This window comes from Poecilia formosa, unplaced genomic scaffold (assembly GCF_000485575.1).
Source record: "Poecilia formosa unplaced genomic scaffold, Poecilia_formosa-5.1.2 Scaffold343, whole genome shotgun sequence".
NCBI classification, from domain to species: Eukaryota; Metazoa; Chordata; class Actinopteri; order Cyprinodontiformes; family Poeciliidae; genus Poecilia; species Poecilia formosa.
The window spans coordinates 212109-231009 of record NW_006800282.1 but is presented as its reverse complement, the minus strand read 5'-3'; the positions used below and the strand labels follow the sequence as shown (position 1 = coordinate 231009).

The 18901-nt window shown below is 37.8% G+C and overlaps 2 long non-coding RNA genes across 2 annotated transcripts in view; both read right to left on the bottom strand.

The window, feature by feature from the left end:
* Nucleotides 1-285: 285 nt before the first annotated feature.
* The window catches only part of LOC107833198 (uncharacterized), a 28051-nt gene continuing 9435 nt past the window's right edge, over nucleotides 286-18901 (bottom strand). The window contains exons 3-5 of the long non-coding RNA XR_001658907.1: nucleotides 16743-16747; nucleotides 10948-10953; nucleotides 286-298 (exon numbers count right to left, since the gene is read on the bottom strand). This is a non-coding gene — a long non-coding RNA (uncharacterized LOC107833198). The remainder of the gene's footprint in view (nucleotides 299-10947; nucleotides 10954-16742; nucleotides 16748-18901) is intronic.
* Nucleotides 2363-2649, bottom strand: LOC107833199 (uncharacterized). The gene is made up of 2 exons (XR_001658908.1): nucleotides 2455-2649; nucleotides 2363-2423 (listed from the first exon to the last, which is right to left on the bottom strand). It is a non-coding gene; the product is annotated as an uncharacterized LOC107833199 (long non-coding RNA).

Sequence of the window (18901 nt, the reverse complement as noted above, 5' to 3'; positions counted from 1 at the left end):
TGAAATGCATAAATGTGTCAAGTGAAGAAGCCTTAATAGACCTGCTTAGGCTTGTAATTGCAACAGTATTGTTTCCTTCTGATTAAGACAGAAGCGTTCCCTCCGGACCCCCACCCCTCAATTGCTTCAGCTCCTTCATCTGCATTAGCTGCCTCTTCCCTTGCTTTAATCTGCTCTCTCCTCAGGTATTTAGAATAAATCAATGGGAATACATGATTGTTTAATGATTTTTTGGGGGGCTTCCTTCGACCACAGCTGCATGATTTAGAATGACTAATCCCAGTTTTTAGCATTGATTCTAGGTGGTGGGAGGCTGAGCATCCTCACTGAGAAATGGCTGCATTAAGAGGCTACTAGCTGGGCATGTCCAGCATTAAGCTGCGAGAAAGAGATTAGCTCAAGGTTACACACTACTGAATGGGGTAGGTGTAGAATAACAGTGTCCATCTGAAAATAAAAGAAAAAAGGAGAAGCGATTTGTGATCCAACAGGTGCCTATTTTTGCTATTTTTTTCTGGACTAGTTGTCTTCGATCCATTCACAAATGGTTAATTAAATAAAATAAAAAAAATGTTTTTACTATAAAGACATGCATAAAGCTGTTGGTCTCGGTTTTCTTGCTTTTTAAACATCCTCAAGACAGTATCACTTGGCCACTGATCATCCACATCTGAGTGTCCCACCTCTCTTTCTTCAGCCAGACTGAGAAATACTTTTAGCCAAAAATAGACTTTTTAGAACACTCTAAAAAGTCTATTTTTAGAGTACACTTTTTAGAGTGCACTCTTGCATCATGTCTGACGTCATGATGCAAGCTTCACCAGGGACAGTTCATACTAACCAGGGTGCTGTGGTGGAGCAGGAGTAGCACAACAAATATAAAGGAGAGCTGAGTCTTTGATGTGGCTGCCGCAGGTTTGATTCCAGCCTGATGACTTTAGCTGCATCTTTCCCTCTCTGTCATTACTCACTTTCCTTTCTAAATACTCTCAAATAAAAAAGGCTGTCTGAGCCTAGAAAGATCCTTTATTACTTTGCTTCTTTATCTGAAGTAAACTAAATGATCTGAGTAAGAATGACTTAATTTTATCATTTTAAACACACTTAATGAATTAAGTTAAAAAAACTTAATGAATTGAGTTGAATGATCATAATATCTTGATTGGGTAAACTTAGTAAATTGAGTTGGATAGACATAACTTAAGTTGGTCAAATGAATGAAGTTGGATAAACTTACCAATTGAAGCAATTCAATTAAGTTCGTTCAACCATTTTGTTTTTACAGTGTGTACCTGGGATGGATTTTGGCAATGTGCTGCCCAGTCTCCTGTTCCTCTGCTGGTACTGAAATAACTTATAAATGCACACATGTCACTATGCACATGGACCGTGTCATGTGAGTGTGTGGAAAGACACATGTGCAGCTTTCCTGTTAGGCTTGTTCCTTTAAGCAGGAGTGAGTGAGCAGCAGCAGGCTGGATCATGACTGCGCCTCATGCCTTTTAAAGACAGGAACTCCCAATGGAATAAAAACTTGGTCATAAATGACAAACCTAATTATCACAAAGGCTACATAATGATTTAGTTCTGTCACAAGATTCAAATTGGAAACGACAACTGCATGAAGGCTTTGTTATGAAGCTAACATCAGGGGCACGGTATAGAGGGGAAAAGTGATGACAATTCTAGGGGCTCTGACCAGCAGGGGGGTCCTCCACAATTTATCTATTGTTCATAGAAATAAAAAAATGAGACCCTGTCAGTTACAAAATTAATCATATTGTATTTTCAAAGATTGTTTTTAGCAGTAAAAATTTAATGTTCCCACTCCCAGATCAAAAAACACACATCCATATTTGCCCTGAACATCCCCCCCCACCCAGGAAATGAAATGGTTTGTTCCTGCTTGGAGCGCTTGAGAGTGATGCTGTTCAGCAGCAGACAGTAGGAAACAAGAACGATTGTGGCAGTTACTATGCTGCTAAGAAAAGTTATAAAATCAGGTTTTCAAAAACAAAATAGAGAGAGGGAGAGAGAGAGAAAAAGGCAAGAATGTTAATTTATAACCCAGTTTTTCTCCAAGAGAGGTAAGTAGACTGTGTGAGATTATCAACTATTTAGCATAGCTTAGCTACAGACTACTGTTTGCCTCCATTTCACTAGCATTTAATGAATTAAGGAAATAAATTACCAGCATATTCATATATTGAACTTGTCCCTTGTACCTTTTACCACTTAACAACAGATGAGTCAGTCAGCAGCAGCTCTAACCCACGTTCCTTCTGACCTGTCCTCTCCTAAGTGAAATTAAAGCGGCCTTATGTAACTTTTACAAAAAAATATATTTTTCACATATTTATTAAAACTGTCATTATGTTGTGACAGTATGGCATGAGAGGTAATATGTGAACAATCTATTTCCTCTGCTTTCTCCCAGTGCTATCTAGAAACAACCAGTCAGTGGCAGGAGAGTTTTAGTGCTGTCAATCACAATCTCATGTGGCTGCTTATCCTTCCTCCCCATCACTCTGTGCTATTCTGTAGCTAGCATGGCCTGTTGTAAATGCTTAGTCTAGTAAGCATAGCTACCAGTGATGGCAGATAAATTATTTTCCTGTAACAATAAGTTATTTCTCCACCATTAGCACATTTAGCAGTGAGTGAATGAAGTTGATTGTCAGTGCTAAGAGCATCCTACTAGTTCTGATTGGTTGTTTTGGTCAGAATGGTGCATTACTTTAGCCAGCAATAGTAGTTCAGGAAGGAGGTGGAGGAGATTGATTGTTTTCATGGATTATCTGTCTCATAGCAAACTGTCACAACATGGTGACAACTTTAACAAATATGGAGAAAACATATTTTTTAAATTAAAGTTATATACTGCAGCTTGAATAAAATGCAACTAAATATAATTTTTTTGAGAAGTCTGGATTGCTTCATGTAAATTTAGCATGTTGCCTATGACTGTTGCTCATGGGGAGACATTTCAGTAATCTAAAACTAACAGAAAAAATTAAGCAACCTACTGTATACATACTGAATTTTACTCTTGCATGTAAAATTCATGAGCAGTAAATATTGTACTAGTTATCAGTGTTGGACCAAACAAAGTAAGGCCGTTGCAAGGCTTTGAAATTGTGACGCTTTTGATGGGTCAAGTAGACTCAAGAAATTGTAACAGCAGCTGCGTGAGGGGGGGCCCAATTTAATTTTTTGTCAGGGGGCCCAAGATTCCTGGCAGCGCCACTGGTGAACATTATGCAAGTTTTTCTTCTAAAAGTAACATTGAATATTTGACGAGAAAATATAAATAGGTACAAACAGAAACAGTAGTAATTCTTACCATTCACACTGGTAGTTATGATTAAGACCAATACAAAAGGTAAAAATTGTCTGAATTACCAACTGGTTGATAATAATATTAGTTGGCCTCTAATTCAGTTTTTTGGTAAGACACAACCTCAGAGATATTTATTGTTTAGTGTTTCCAAAAAGATTAAACATCGTTGTTGCAATTCAGAAACAGCTTTATTGTTTTTAGTCATAGGCCAACATGAACTCAGTCTTGTAACTCTACCTTGAAATGACAACTTTTGAATCCTCCTCCATTTGCTGCTGTTATGCTGATTTTGTAGCCAAGCGAACAAGAAGCCCACCGGTTTGATTTGACTGTTCAAATACTGAGCCATGCTGTCTAAATCTAAAACATAGACCAAATGAAGACATCTAAGAGCGTTTGGTATTACGATGGCGTAAATCCAAATAGTATGTTTGTGCTTGTGATGTGTTTTGACTTGCATTTTAATTGCACATTAGTTTTAGCACCTTGTTGGTTTACGCTGGTTGATTTTTTGGTCAGGTGAAAGCAAAAATGCGAGTCATGATGTAGGAAAATAGTTTTATGTCACTTCAGATGTGAAGATCCATCTGCTGACTGGTGTCCTCAGCTTCTACTGTGCTGTTTTGATCTTCCTGAAACACAGTTAAAAGTGAACTCATTATTTTTGCAGGTTGATTTCCTGCAGCCTGGGGCCAAGGAGGGAGGAGTGGGGGCATCGTCCTTCCAAGCTTGTTGATGGACACTTTAATTACAGTGGAAGCTGATTAATTATGGGGCTGCCATTTGCCACTTTGCCACGAACCTCTGCCCCTCCTGGCAGGTTAAAGAACAGAAGCATCAGGTGGACGTCATATCTGTGGTAGCCACGGTTACAGCTGAGAGAAGGTCACTACTCCACCCAAGGACAACCATTAGAAACAGGAAAGATTCTACTTACAACACAGGGTCTTTAATTACACTTGTATGAATTTGCTTGAAGCCTCATGAATTTCTTTCTGAAACGAACTACTTTCGATATCACTTTGTAAGAGAGGATCACACTTTGTGGAGTTTAATTCATTTCAGGAAAATAATTATTACATGCTAAATGAAAACTAAAATCCCATAATTTGCCTGGCACCTGAGGGTAAGAAAACCAGAAAATAAAAGGATTTTGGACACAAAAGTCATAAAGGCAAAAGATGAAGTTAGAGGAATGGAGAGAGGAACTACATGAGTGCAGTGGTTATTGATTACAACAACTAATAAGAACAATGAATAAAAATGTGAAGCAGAAGAAAAAAGAGGCTCTGCTTGGAATGGATTGAACCTTTAATGGGGATAATAAAGCTCACCTTTCCTTAAATTTCTATGTCTGTTGAGATTTTTTTTTCAAGTTTAAACCAGGATAATATTAGTTGTGTTATTTCAAACAATTTAATTGTTCAGTTTTTCTTTATTATTATTATTATTATTATTATTATTATTATTATTAAAACAGTGCCTGTGTGGTTGTTTCCTTACCTCCTGACTGAAGGTCTCATGACGATTTCATGTTCAAAAATGTTGGAGCAGAATTCCCCCTTACCTGTAGGTGGCAGTATAAATAAATATGAAACGCTCTCAGAAAACAGCAAGAACAGAGATGACAGTGATAATTTATTAGTATTGTTTTGAACTGTATGCATATTTGACATACTAGAAATATGCAAATGCACATTTAAGGCTGATGTGTTTAACATAGTAATCTGTGTTTTATGTTTGCCTTTACCCTAAAGGTTTTCTTTAATGATTTCTCACATCTCCTCACAGAGAACACACTCTGGCCTGACTGTCCACCCACAGAACCACTGAGCCAATGAAGTCAGATGGTCAGAAGCTGAATTAAATGCCATACTCTGTTTTAGCTGCTTGATCATAAGCCTTGCACTCATGCTATTATTCTAAATGTGCAATCAAAACATTTGCATATTTTGACTTCTGAACTTGTCAGTGATGATAATTTTACCCAAAGCTGACAGGATCTGAGACAGCAGGTCTTATCAGGTTTAGGAATATTCTAATCTTTATTAGACTTATTGGACTTTAATCAAAATTGTCCGGTAATTGGTGTCTGTGATTAGATTAGTTGGAATGAAATCAAGCCACCGCCTCCCCTTTAAAAGGATTAGATCAGGTTAAAAAACGGTGTTCGATCTAAGCAGTGAATGCAAATGCAATCTAATAGAGGGGGAAAAAGCATGTGATGGAGAAAAAAAAACTGACTTGTTGGGAATGCAAATCGGCCCAACCCGGTTTTATGCTAATAAAACAAGAGCAAAACATTACAATGTATTCTTGTCTTGTTACAGTCAAGCTAAAAGCTTCTAAATCCCTGCCATTTACCAAATTAAACTAATTTCATGTGCTTCCAAAAGGCACATCTGTAGGCTGACGTTTGTCCCCCGGCCTTTGAGAAGTGGGCTGCGCCACAGCATTCAACATCCCATTGATCCTTGAATAATCATGCCTGTCAGGCAGCCATATCAACCATTATCATTCTAATTTTACTGCCTTTCTTGGTCCCTAATCTAATTTGCAATGATGCTGGAGCATTTCGCGAGGCCACTGCACTTTCTTCAGAATTTCAACAAGGGTATTAAAAGCTACCCAATTTACATTAATGAAGTACACATTTAATTATGGCAGGTCACAGCAGAACTGTGGAGGGAGACGAGTTGGACACTAGGAGGAGGAAGAGATGAGGTGAGAAAGCCTGGCAGCTTAAAGAGAACAGAAAAGGCACAAAAACACGAGATACTTTCTCATTTAAGTAATAAACATGCAGCCGGAGGTCAGAGGAACCAACAGAATTCCACTCAAAGTCACAGAGTCTCGGTTTGATTAAATTCCTGTTGCCTAGACTCCTCTCTCCTTGTGTCTTCTTCACCTCTTCCTCATATCACAAGTGTGACAAGCTAAGACGGAATGAAAGAGTGGAATAAAAGATGCATAAACTGCAAAATGAGAGTAGGAAAGTGCATTTTATTGTTTCTCATGATGTGTTAAAAGGTCTCATTTTATTTTACTCTTTGTTTTAGCAAGTTAACTGGAAATTCTTTGAACTTTTATGGGTTTGTAAAATTTTTATTTGTATTTTGTCTAGATTTGCCTAAAATCTAGACAAAATAAAATCTATGCTTGATGTGTTTGTCAAACATAGATTGACAAACACATCAAGCATGTGTTTGTCAATCTACCAACTCCTATGTAGTTGATAGATTTAGACCTTGAATTGCCAACTAAACATTTCAGTGGATCAGTGAAGAACCAAAACGTCATTCAGCCAGGTCTAATCCTAACTAACACAATTCTGCTAAAACTATTGAGTGTACATTCAGGAGCATGAAGGGATTTTCTTTCAACAGCTGTCATTACTGCACCTTGCTGTGACTTTAAAGGGATTCTTCAGAATTTTTAAAGAGGGATTATCTTAAAACGGTTATAAGCAGTTAATAACTACCTGCATCAAATAACTGCCTTGTCATCTTTCTCCAGTTTGAACACAGATTTGATGTTTCCAGAGGTGGCAGCCTGTCCAAGAGCAGCCAAGACCAAATTGGATTGAAACCATACATTGCTGTATGAGAATCATTTCATATGTATGAGTAAAGAGACATCCGCTCTAATCCAGTGTGTTTATTTATAAGTGTGCAAACAGCACAATCTTTTCAAATTTTATCCATATATTGACTTCATCATAAACATTAAAAGCACCAGACAGATTGCAGTGTCTTCATGTGAACGATAAATCTTCACTCTCCTGGGTTACTTGTGGAGTACCACAGGGCTCTGTGCTTGAACTAATTCTCTTTACAATACATCTATGCTTCCAGTTGTAAAAATCATCAGACATCCTGGGATACATTTTCATCTTTATGCTGATGATACTCAGCTATATATATCCATAAGTCCTTATGAATCCAATCTCTTGGTAAATTACAGGCATGTATGTATTGAGGACATTAAATTTTCTTCTAAGACAGAAACTGTTTTTTGATCAGAACATCTGAAAAAGAACCTGCTTAGTCAGTGACTTGATCTGGCTGCCTTTAAAATGGCCTCTAATGACAAAGTAAAGATATGTGAGTTATTTTTGACCAGGATAAATCCCATAATAAACAGGTGTCTAGGTATTCCTTCTTTCATCTATAGAATATTTTCAAAATTAGAAATATTTTGTCCAGGAGTGATGTTGAAAAACTATCCATGCATTTGTTACTTCAAGGTTGGACTATTGTAATTCTTTACTATCAGGAAGTTCACAAAATACAGTTAAAAGCCTTCAGCTGATCCAAAATGCTGCACAAAGAGTTCTGATGAAAATTAAAAAGAGAGATAATTGGGAGAGAAAATTACGGAGGGTGATTGTCTTTCAATGTGTCTGACACAACAGACACCTACCAGTTCTAAAAGATGGTAAGAATATGGATGGAAGTGCTTAATTAGATACTTTATTACACCTCAAATTATTAGTAGACATAGAGGAGAAGAACAGGAATGTTGGAGACTATGTGGCCATCAGAAAGTCAATCACTCTCATGTATTTTGGTCCTGCCCAAAGTTGGCACCTTACTGGGATGGTATCTGCCAGACTACTGGGATCATTTTGGGGTATGTCATCCCCAATGACCCCAGAATTTTTCTGCTGGGGCTGTTAACTGGAAAAGTGTTTCAAAAAGAAAATGAGTATCTTTTTAAAATTCTATCAATTGCAAGCAAAAAAGCTATTACAGGGTTTGGCTAAAGAAACTTCTTCCCCAGCTGGACCATTGGCGGGAAGTCTTGGAGGAGATTTTCTGTATGAAAAAACTGACATATCTTTTACATATAAGAGGACATTGTTACAACAAATGCTGGTGTAAATGGCTGGAATACAAGAGCAAGGAAGCGTAACTATGTGGAACATCTTGTAATGTTTTCTTTTTCTTTCTAACTGTGAATCAGTGCCCCTAGTTCTGTGCGTTTTATGTTTCATTGTAAAAATGTTGAATGTTAAATAAAGAATATAAAAAAAGAGAGATCATATTTTTGCTATTTTAGCTTTTATAATAGAAAATTTCATTTGAACTATTTTATTTTAATTTGATCTAAATAAGGAGTGATAGTGTTTTGTGTATATGGGTGTTTTTTTATTGTTCTGTTACTGTGTATGTGTGAGAGAGCCTACAACTATGAGTTACTAATAAAGAAGACAGACTCTCATTCTCTGATAACAGAAATTTACACAACACTTCTCTTCACTGGCTTCCTGTTAAATCCAGAATAGAACTCAATGTTCACCTTCTCACATATAAAGCCCTTAATAATCAAGCTCAAACTCATATCAGAGATTTGATTGGTCCAAATGTTCCTCACAGAGATCTTTGCTCTGAGACTGCAGGTTTAATGCTGCTTCCTAGAAATTAAAAAAACAGAATGGGAGACTGATCCTTTAGTTCTCAGAGTCTTCTTTCTCCACAAGCTTTCAGCTGGATCAGTGAGATTTATGCAATTAGATCAAAGCTAACTCTTTAGCCACATTTTCTAGTTGATTCCTTTGGTTTTGTCTATCCATTAAAGTAGTAAGAGTTTTTATAAAACAGGCAGAGGAAGAAAACATGTGGAGGGGGGTCGGTGGCCTCTGGGACTGATGGGAGGAGGGGTCCAGACAATGATTGGTGCTTGTCCACTGTGAAAAGCCAAAGTTATAAATTCATCTATTTGCTCTTTGCTGACCTCAGCGTAGAGCTGGCTCACCCACAATGCATCAGCCTGTCACACTGTTGAGGAAAACGTGAAGGAAGAAGAAAGACTACCAGATGCTTTATTGTCTCTGTAATTTCCACATAATTAGCCAGGAAGAAAAGTCCCTGCTCTGGTTTAATCAAGCTGAATGAACTTGAAGATTACCATTCTGCCTGACACCAAAACCACCAGACCCCTCCATCCCCACAGCTCCACATGCCCCTCTACCCCAAACTGGGCCACAGTAGAGTTTAACTGTGCATGACTACAGACTGTGAAATTGCTTGACACACACAAACACACACTGACTGCTGACCTGCCTCATGCTGACTGTTGATGTAGTGAACAGATTAAGCAAATCTATCTGTTAACACCTCCTAACATTAAGTTGGGCAGCCTGATGTAATGGGGCCACTCAGCCACAGAGAGGACGACTCTCATTAGTTAAGCCACTGCATGCAGCACCATCAAAGCCACATTAGTCTGTTGATGATGTTTAATTTGCTTTTGATAATCCACATAAAATTTGTCCTCAACTGATGAGCGTAATAGTTCCTAATTATAAAGATGCTTCCAATCAGTTAAAAAGACATTTACATGACATGATTTCAGGTGCTGCAAACAGAGCATCCCCACCTGGGTTTAGATCCAACGAGACTATTTATACTCTCACCACGTTTTTTATTAGGTGCACCTGGTGAATTGCTTGTTAGTGACTCATACAATCATACTAAGCGCATGAGAATCTAAATGTGGTGAAGAAGTTTAAATTGTGCACCAGAAGGGGGGATGACTAGGTTGATATAGGATGATCTGATTTCAGTTAATCAGAAACTGAAGATTTCCTCTGATTTTCATCCAAAATCATTTCCCAGTTTTACAGAAAATGATCTGGAAAAAAAAGGAAATATATGATATATACATAAAATTTCATTTTTATTGTTTGCTCCTTTTGTAAATCTCTAGGTCTTATCCTGAACTCCAGATCCTGGTATGTAGCATCACACTTGATATAGAGGTGGATAAGAACAGGCCACTTACAATTCGTACAGTTATGGTGATTAGACAATAGAGCCACATTTAATTCTACACCAAATTAGTAATCATTAATAAATCATTACTATCATTAATAAACTGAATGATTGGCCTGGGATGGTCTAGTTTTTACTCTATCAAAAACCAAACAAATCAAACTTTGCTTACATAAAGTATTGTGTTCAAAATAATCAATTACTAAAGAACTCAAGGTTTCAAAACCATTACTCATGTTTATCATGTTTATCAGAAATTGTAACTCAGTTTTATTAGTCATCATTTCTCACTTTATTAGAATTTTTAAATATAAAATTGAAATGCATGCATTTGTATTTTTAATACAATAGAAACAGCTGTGTAAACATCTGATTATGTTAAAAACTAAATATTAACACAAAGCAATTAAGGAGGGTATACTGTGAAATCTTATTAGTTCAACTTACTTAAAAAAATTATGCAAACTCGATGCTTAAAAAAATTAAATTAAGTAAACTTAAGATTAGTGAGTAAATAAACCTAATTTATTTTAAGTAATCAGAACTAAATCAAGTAGTAAAACTAATCCCTCCAAAAATTAAGTTCATGTAACTTAAACAACCCAATTTTCTTGATTGGTTCTTCTTTTTTTTATGAAGGTTTGATTGGGTGAGATAGATTTCTTGCTACAGAAAAGAAAAAACACCTCAAAAACGCATTTGTACTTGGATGCATTCAGTATTGAGTCAAAGTAGTTTCCAACACAGAAGAAAAAGCACAATTATCAAAAACTTACTGTTTCCATATTAACAAAGCTCAAGCAGAGTGAGTTAGAAAGACTTTTCAACCACAAATTACTAAAAGTAATCGTTGATAGCAATTTGAGGAAAACTGGTTCAAAGTTAATTCCATTTCCCGTTGCATATCATTTTGCATTTATAGTGTATGTCTGGGTCCATATGTGAGGACAAGAACTGAGAATTAATTCAATAAAAGCATATATTTAAAACCTTTATATGAACATGGCATCCGCATATACTTTTTAATAAAAAATACTTTTTTCCCCAATACCCATCAAAAATTAGGGCTAGACAAATTTACTACTTTCATCATTTCCAGAAAACATCTTTTCAGCGTGTCGAAGTATGCAAAATATCTTCCCAAACAATCCTTCTCAGATGAAAGAGTTAATATTCATCCTGAATATTAAAAACTGATAACTGAATTGATAATCAGTGAAATCTGCTTTTGGAAAAGGTGAAGAGTTCTTTTTCTTATGGGCACACAGCATAGTGATCAAACAAGAACAGCAGCATCACAATAAAATACATTTTACACAGCAGTGAAAATAAAGGAAATAATCTTTTCATAGAAAAGGGAAAATGATAGACTTATTGGAAACAAAATCCCAGTTGACATGTTAAAGACATGATGTAGTTGAATTGTGAGACTGAAGGAAGCTTCTTTGAGTGAGTGTATTGTTGTGTGTTTGGAGCTCATTGAGTGTGTGTGAGTGCTCTGACTTTCCACTCGAGCATAAGAAGAAGAGCAGCCACTCATCCGCCCCATAATCTCATCCTGCCTCAAAGGAGGAAACAAGGATGGAAAAGAACCTTCAGATGATCTGAAGATGAGTCAAAGCCCTTGCAGCTGGCTCTGGTGGCAGCACCAGCAGAACGTCTCTCTGCTGAATGGCAGCATGAATGGCCCGCTTTATTCAGTGAGCCCTGTGCAGTCAAACAGCAGCAACACACCCATCCTGCTGCCTTTATCCATTGGAGGGCTTGTAAAACTGCTTGGGCCTGCAGGGTGAGGGCTGGTGGGAAGGTGGGGAGCAAAAATCCGCCCTGAATTAAAGTCTAAGGGAAGACTGTGGGTGGGCCTCGTCTCCCCACACCCACTTTGATGAGGCTCGTTCCCACTGTGACCCAGGCCCGGCCAAAGCTCCACAGCTGACAGCTTCACGGTTGGTGACGTGAACTCATCACTTAAACCCTCCATTATAAAAGAGGCCATATTTCCCTCAGGCAGAGGCATTAACTGGCTCTATGTGTCTAGCTCACCCCGACAGGAAACACAACACCCGTCAGAAAGGGTTTCAGAGGGGTGGGATGAACATGGGGGGTAAACAGCATGAAATCACTCACAAAAAGCCAGACAGAAGATCTAGCAAACACACAAGATGTCTCCTCCTGTAAAGAAGAGCTAATCTGGAGGTTAATCTACCTGCTGCAGCGTTGCAGAGCAACACGGAAAAACAAAGTGACATGAAAAATGCAACAAAAAAATTAAAAGCAAATAACTAAACAAAATCTTGATGTGATTTATGAAGGTAAGCAGGTTGGAGTTATTTGATTTAGGTTATAGTGTTCTAATAGTTCATGTGCTTCCTTAAGTTTTATTTTCTGTTGTGAGATGTAAGTTGTTTTGTAGTAAATAGGAGGCTGGGTATCGTCATTTGAAATAAGTAAGAAAAAATAAAATGTCAAATCTGTTAAACAAAAATTTGAGTCACATAATTTTCTGTATAAAATTTGTTTAATTAATTTATTACTTCAAGAAACATTATTTATATTGTCTTACCTTTCTTAATCTCAGTCAGTTGCTCTTATGACATATTCCATTTGAATATATTGTTTTTCATTTTGCTTTTGGTTCATGTTGTATGCTGTTGCTCTTCTTTCTGTCATTTGTTCTCAGTCCAGGATTGATCTGTTTCAGGTTATTTTTAGGTTACATATAATTGGACATCTGGCAACAATTATGCTTACTGTTTGAGTTTGGTGAAAGATGAAGTTGACATAAAAGACCACACAACAAAATAATGTTATAAAAATAAGAAGCATAATATAAGTTTTATTGGTTGATTTATATGAAACAGTTGAATTAAAGATACATTACAAGGCATTTGATATTTCTCCTGAAACAGATTATTTTGTTTATTTTGTCAGATTTAAATTATTTTTAGAACCTTCAGATGGCTAAAAGTTGAAACTACAGACTCTGTGTAAACTTTATTATCTCTACAACTTATAATTAAAATCATATCGTTATGTCTGCTACGACAAAATTTCAATCTCTCTGCTTTATTGTGTGGCATTGCAGGAAACAAACAAACAAAAAAAACCCCTAAGACATCAGGAAGAGAATTGTGGACTTCCATAAGTCTGCTTCAACCTTGAAAACAATTTCCAAATAAATGAAAATGCCTTTGTCATCCATTCAAACAATTACATCCAAACATGAATAGCATGGGAATGTCATTCTGTTCAAATAAAAGTCACGGAGGAAGAAGTAATTCCTTCCAAAGCAGAATGAAAAGAAGCATTACCTTTTGCAAAACCTAAGACCATTGATGAATTCAGCAGGAAAAGAAACTTTTGCAAGACTGAAAACATCATCAACTGTGGAAGCATTATGTGGAGGTTTTTTGAAGCAGGGGGGAATGGTGCACTTTACAAAAAAGATGGGATCATGGAAGAACATGCTCCAAAGCAATTTCTCAAAGCTTCATCCAGGATGGTAAAATCTGGCACAAATAAGTTCTTCTAAAAAGATAATGACTTTGAGCATACTACCAAACTCATTACAAAAAGCCAGTGTTTAGGAGTGGACATCACAAACCCTGGTCTACTATGGGAAGTTTGTGGGCGGTGCCACCAGTTCTGTCAGGACCAGTGGACCAACACTCCAGCATTCTACTGGGAGAAGCTTGTGAAATGGTTCCTAAAACATTTGACCCAAGTCATTCAGTTGGATGTCATCATCTGAATTTGAAGAAAGTCATAAAAAAATCTAAAAAATTTTATTGTCAAAGTGACTCAACCTCCATGATGAAATTTATAGTTGAATCAGAGATGTTTTTATAAGTGGTTAAATGTACCATTGTACAGGATCCAGTGTTAAGCTGTGCTTCCCTTCCTTTCAGCAGTCAGTGTCAAAGAGCTGAGCTGAGTCTGAGTGACAGCTGGATGCTGGGAGGTCCGACTGGACCAGCAGAAAGGGGAGGATGTGATGAGTCAAGCAGCAACAAGACAACTATGGAGTGTCGGGCGTGTGTGTGGGGTGGGTGGCATGGGGGGCCAGAGGGAGGTCGTGGTGAAGGGTGGATATGGCAGAGTGTGTAAAGCCTATGAATAAATCAGTGGTTAGTAACAGTATTTGAATAACAGCAGCAGGAGGAGGAGGAGGTGCTCTGCAGCTGCACTACTTAACAGACAATGGCCACTCAACAGATGGGAGCGTTTAGTTAAAGAAAGTCAGTGTTTTGGTTAAGGAAGCCGCCGCCCACAGATCCTGCTGGGCCACTCTGACAGGTGGTCTGATCTCAGCCTCCAGCTTTTCTTCCACCAAGTCTAACACTTTGTTAGACCATTTAACAGGGGTGTGCCTGAGACATCACTCCATCGCACACCGATGCCTTGATGCTTTTACATCCTTGATATTAATCTGCTGGTAATCCTGACTGATCTGAGAACGGTGTGATGAGGAGAGACATCTGTTGTTGGCTGAGAGCCTGGGTTCAGTCTGAGGGACTTCCTGTTACAATACGCTAGAGACATGTCATGCCATCATAACTGTGAACACTGTAATCTGCAGAGGTCACTGTCAGGCCCAAACATGGAACCATAAGGATATTGTATTGTTTAAAGTAAACAACACAATAACTTGATTTCATCTTTTAATAAAGAAATATTTTGTAGTTTTTATAATGTAACAGTTTATTGCTTTCTATAGTTGAAATAAGCGATTTGTAACCAAAGGTACTTACTCCTCTACTGTGTGTACCAGGCACACAAGTCTGACTTTTATTAGTTAGAAATGACATCATGGGATAACAAAACTGATTCTTTATGTGAAGTTGGGTTGATTAAATAAATATCAATCACTTCCATATTTTATTGTATTTTTTTCTATGTTAAGCCTCCTGTTGGAAAAAACACGGTAAATGTTGGTGTTTGTGTTGCTTCTCTGGCTCCATGTAAGTGAAAGTGATTAAAGTTCTTTAAACCAAACAGTGAACATGGACAGCATGATGGATCTGCCCCGGCTCTGCAAAGCACCACACACTAAGATCTAATTTTTAAGCTCACAATCATAACAGATGACTGGAGAAAGCAGTGAATTCATCTTCCTCATGTACTGTGGCACGCTCACCTGCAGGAGATATATTGACACAGCCTGACAGGAGTGGGTGATTCAGGGGATCTCAATCTGCATGTGAACAACTCAGCTGATGTCATTTGTTTGACAGAGCATCGGTTTATGATCGTGTGTGTGACTGATGGCATTTTATTCTATAATTTTTCTGTCTTTGTCAGAAAAACTTTGCAGGCAACACGAATCACCCTCATAGAAGAGACAGATAGAAATTGAATTCTCTCTCTGTCTCTGTGTATAAACTAGTAATTGAATATTATATTTATTCTGCTATTTATAAAAACTGAGTGCTGTTAGCATTAGCTGTGCATTATCTGATTTTATTAGCTTTCCATGGGATGAATGATACTCTAAAGCCTCTCCTGGCTGCCAAATCTGCATTTGTGAGTCTGGGGTCATTGAGGACATTAGAGTTAATCACTCTACGTTTGGCTGCCGATGGCCCCACTCCCCCTCCTCTGCAATATCCCTCACATGGATAATGGCATTTCTGCCTCTTGCTTGTGAAGGTTGAACTCCCTACATGCTCATCAGGAGGACAAACCTCCTCCTTGCGTCTCAATTGGCAATTGTTTTTCAGAATGAATTATATTTAAGTGAATTAGCCAGGATGCATGGTGGGACGGCCTGATTTGGAGCTTTGCAGAATCTCATTAAAAGCAGCTTTGTTACTGTGCAGCACTCCAGTAATGACATGCAGAAGGCCTAGCTTGGCGCAGTCGTGGGCCTGCTCATAATGGGCCTGATTCATGGATCTTTGATTGCTGTGTAGAATTGGATTAAAGGATCATCTCAACTCTTAAAGACGGCTCTGAAATAAACGGTTTACCCATGTGTTTAAGTCTGGGGATGACTACACAGTTGCTTCCTGCTTTGCATGTATTTTAGTGGTGGACAAGGGGAGTTGAAAGTCAATTAAATAATAATGTTTAAAGCTGAAAAGGCAGTTCAATGCATCCAAATGTCCATCCATCCATCCAACCTGGTTTTGTAGGACATGTTGACACGAGTAAAGCTATTTTCTGGTTTGCAGCTGCACCTTTAATCAGACAAAACTTAATCTGGGACTTCAGCTGCTGTGTGCAACATGCACTCAAAGGGAATCCAGACTGACCATCAGAGAAGAAACACCCATGTCTGAAATCCAGTGCTGCTGAAAACAGATCAGTAACATAAGTAACATAGGAAATCCTTTCATAATCGACAATCAATGCATCAATGCATGACATTCTGCTCTTTCCATTCCTGAACCCATTCATGGATCTTTGATTTCTGTGTAGAATTGGATTAAATTCTACACAGACTGGTATTAAAACTACCATATAAATTATTCATTAAATAATATTTTTACCTCTGTTCGTCATCCTTTGCCATATAATTGACAAGGCAGATCAAAATGTTACATGTGATCAGAGACCATGTGAGGACGATGTTTTCCTGTTTAAGATGTACAGGTTGATATTCCTACATGTTTTTGCTCTATGACAGACTCTGGTACCTGTAAAATGCCAGTCCAGAAGGTTCCAACAAAATTCTGCAAAACAGAACTTCCAACAAAACAAAACAAAGCTTGCTGGTTTATGTGCAGTTAGTGGATGAGATTCAAGCGTCACCCCAGACAGACAGCTAGTCCATCACAGCGCAGCATAGAGACGATGAATGTTTACATCCACACAAGAGCAATTTGAAGAGACCAGGTGAGCTAACGGTCAGATCTTTTGACCGTAGGAAGAGGCTGGATTTCTTGTCAGGATCCCACAAATGCCAATAGCCTAAGAAAGCATGAGGCAACAATGGATGGTTGATTGATTCAATTTATCTAAACATGTACTGAAACAAGATCATTTTGACCAACATCACCAACATCAAACATATTTCAAGTTTGTCCTTTTATTCTGTCGCTGTCCAAACTGGTCAGTCAAAAGGCCAGCAGAGGCTCTGAATGTCTGACACTGAGCATTAATATAATTTGGTCGAACATGTTGGACATGTTGACACGAGTAAACCTATTTTCTGGTTTGCAGCCGCACTTTTAATCAGACAAAACTTAATCAGACAACACCTAAACCATGTCCTCAGTATGCAGTCAGGTTCTCCTGACTCCTGCTAATGACCTGATTACTTGACTCAGGTGTGTTTGCAGCAGAGACATGTCTTAAAGTTGCAGGACACATGTCCTCCAGGACAGACCCTGCTCTGGTCTTCAAGGCACACTGCTTGTATGTTTTAGGTGTTTCCTTGCTTCAGTCCAGGTGATTTCAATTGACAGAACTGAAATCAGCTGAATCAGGCCTATTAAAGCAAGGAAACATCTAAAACGTGCAGGGTAGTGTGGCTGGAGGAAGCTGAAGTTTTTGAAGCTTGCTTTTTTTTGTCTGATGTAACTCTGTGTTTACTTCAGCACTGATAGAAATATTTCTACTTTATGATATTTGCCAAAATAAGCTGAAACGTGTCTTAGTGAACTGTTATTTGAGCGGCTATGATCATGACACGATCAAAACCCTCCTAGAACGAAACATTCTCTCTTTAAACTGTTGTTGAATGGGAGGTAGTAAACGGAACAATGGACCTAATGAGATGAGATGAATGATTGAAGGTGTGAGTAGTTGGCACAGGAGCTGGCTGAGGACTGGGGAGAAGATGGCAAAGGAGATATAGTGAGGAAAACAGGGAGGAAACACCAGGGAGCTAAAAATACTTCTAAAACTAAAGAAACACTAATACTGAGGAAAACCTGATAAATTAGAAGACAAAAAGACACGAGGGAAAAACATGAATAAACCTAAACAGAAAGAAGGCTGATCTAACAATAATAAGAACTAGTGGGCATAGAGCTAGGGTGACTAGAAGGACTAAACAAAGAAATAACTTGACTAGAATCGCTAAAGGAGGATCGATATAGATTCAGGCAAAAGACTAACTAAACATAAAGTAACAAAATACTAGAAATACTACCAGGGAAAGCTAGAAGGACGTAACTGGAACTACTAAAGAAAAGTATACCTAAACTCAGACATGCAAGAATAACTGAACTTGGGGTGATGAAAATAACTAAGAAATAAACACTAGAAACACTACAGAGAGGCCAAAATAAGGAATAACTAGGAGGATTAAATAAAAATAAACTGTAATCATAAAGAGAGCTCGACATAGGCTCAGACATACAAGAATAACAGAACCTAAAGAAACTAAAGAATAAACACAACTAGAAACACTATGAAGGATTGAAAATAAGGAAAACAAGGCAATTCTAATCACACTAAATAACCTCAAATAATAAAACTGAAATGACCATGAAGGGCTAACCTAAAGTGAACTAAAACATAATAAGATCAAAACCAAACTCAATAACCCAGAGTCCTGACAAATATATGCATAATATGGAGAGTGTATGAGTCAACAACCACAGCAGAAGCACAAATCAAAAATCTTTTTTTTTCTCGGCTCTTGACCAATCAGGACCAAGAAAAATATCTGCTGCTCTGGTATTGGCTGCTTTGTAAACACCAGCCAGCAGTGTGTTAGGTAGCACTGTGCCCAATGCAATGTATTTTAGCTTCCCAAACTAATTTTTGTATTTCATATAGAGGTAACACTTTATTTGAAGGGGGTTGAATAAGACTGTCATGACACTGTCATAAA